The sequence below is a fragment of the Carlito syrichta genome, unplaced genomic scaffold (assembly GCF_000164805.1).
Source record: "Carlito syrichta isolate Samal-C Ts95f unplaced genomic scaffold, Tarsius_syrichta-2.0.1 Scaffold304599, whole genome shotgun sequence".
Classification (NCBI taxonomy): Eukaryota; Metazoa; Chordata; class Mammalia; order Primates; family Tarsiidae; genus Carlito; species Carlito syrichta.
The window spans coordinates 130,179-132,225 of NW_007248695.1; positions in this window are offsets into that span (position 1 = coordinate 130,179).

A 2,047-nucleotide genomic window follows, 5' to 3' on the forward strand; every position below is an offset into this window, starting at 1 on the left:
AAAAAAAAAAAAAAAAAAAGAAAGCACTAAGCTTAGCAAAGACACATACTCTCATTTCCTTTCTATCTCAGCTCTAAACACACATATAAAATGATAACTAGGTATCATATTTTTGGAGTCAAAGAATGACGAAAATAATCAATCTTAAAGCCTACAGAATAATTATCTGAATGGTTTCAGCATATTATTTGGCCTGTGAGGTGGGATGGGGGATCCGATTTGACTGGTAGATAAAGTGCTTGATGGGAGTTCTCAGAAATGGAACCCATGGAAGGCCTTTCTATTGTTTAGTGAGGGGGGAGCCATCGAAGGTTATTATAGGACAGTAGTGGAAAATGATCAGAATTCGCCCTTCCTTACCTACACCAATTATACACAGCAATTACAATAGCAAATAGCATTACCAGTGGAAGTTTCCAAAAGTGAAGCCTGATTGCTTCATCTTAGAAATTCTCCAAGTCTCTCTTTCCTTTCTTTTTTTTTTTTTGAATCAGGGTCTTACTAAGTCTGTCACCCAGGCTAGAGTGCAGTGGCACCATCACAGTTCACTGCAGCCCCTACCTCCTGGGTTCAGGCGATGCTTCTTTCTCCTAAGTAGTGGAGACTATGTGCGTGTGCCATGAGTCTCTGCTAATTTTTGGTCTTTTTGTACAGATGAGGTCTTGCTATGTCTCGAACTCCTGGGCTCAAGGAATCTTTCCACTTTGACATCCTAAAGTGCTGGGATTACGGTGTGAGCCACCATGCCCAGTATTTCTTTCTTTTTTATAAATTGAGGCTAAGATTTCACTCCAAAGCTGATGAGAGGATTATATGTGTTAGTGTGAAATGCACTTAATATTGTCTCATTTAATTTCTTTTTTTTTTTGAGTTGGAGTCTCACTCTGTTGCCCAGGATGGAGTGAGACTCCAACTTAAAAAAAAAAAAAAGACCTGCTGGGCTCAGGCCATCCTTCCACCTCAGTTTTCCAAGTAGCTGGAACTACAGGCGCATGCCACCATGCCTGGCTAATTTTTTGATTTATTGTGGAGATGATATAATCCCTCCCAAAGTGCTGGGATTATAGTCATGAGCCACCACGCCTGGCATATTTAATTCTTAAAACCATCCCTCCTTGCTGTGCACAGTGGTTCATGCCTGTAGTCCCAGCACTTTGGAAGGTGAAGGTGAGAGGGTTGCCTGAGCCCATGGGTTCGAGATCAGCCCAAGCAACATGGCAAGATCTCATCTCTACAATAAATAAAAAATAAATTAGCCGGGTATGGTGATGCATGCTTGTAGTTCCAGCTACTTGGAAGGCTGAGGCAGGAGCGCCTGAGCCCAGCAGGCCGAGGCTGCGGTAGCTGTGAGCATGCACTGCAATCCAGTCTTGGTGACAGTGAGACTCTGACTCAAAAACCAAAACAAAACAAAAAACCAAAATAAACCATCTCTCCTCATTTACCTCCTGTGACTCATTTAATTATTTTATGTCATTTAATTCTCACACCTAGGCCAGGCACAGTGGCTCACACCCGTAATCCCAGAACATTGGGAGGCCAAAGTGGAAGGATTGTTTGAGTCCAGGAGTTCAAGAACAGCCGAGACGATATAGTGAGATCTTGTCTCTACAAAAAATTAAAAAATTTTTTTGAGTTAGAGTCTCAGTTACTGTGGAGGCTAGGGGGAAAGATCGCCTGAGTCCAGGAGATTGAGGGTGTGATAAGCCATGATGGTGCCACTACACTCCAGCCTGGGCCACAGAGTGAGACCTTGACTCATAAGATAAAATAAAAATTCTCACATCTCTTTGCACTTGGGCTTGGTAGAATAAGATGATTTATCAAGTTGATTTATCAGGTTTTTACCTCCAGGCTTTTTGAATTTTATTTATCATTTATGACGAAGTAAAAATATACCACTCTGCCGGGCTCGGTGGCTCAGCCTGTAATCCCGCGCCTTTGGGAGGCTGAGGTGAGTGGATTGCCTGAGCCCGCGGGTTCGAGACCCGCCTGGGCATCGAGACCTCATCTCTACAATAAATCAAAAAATCAGCCAGGCGTGGTA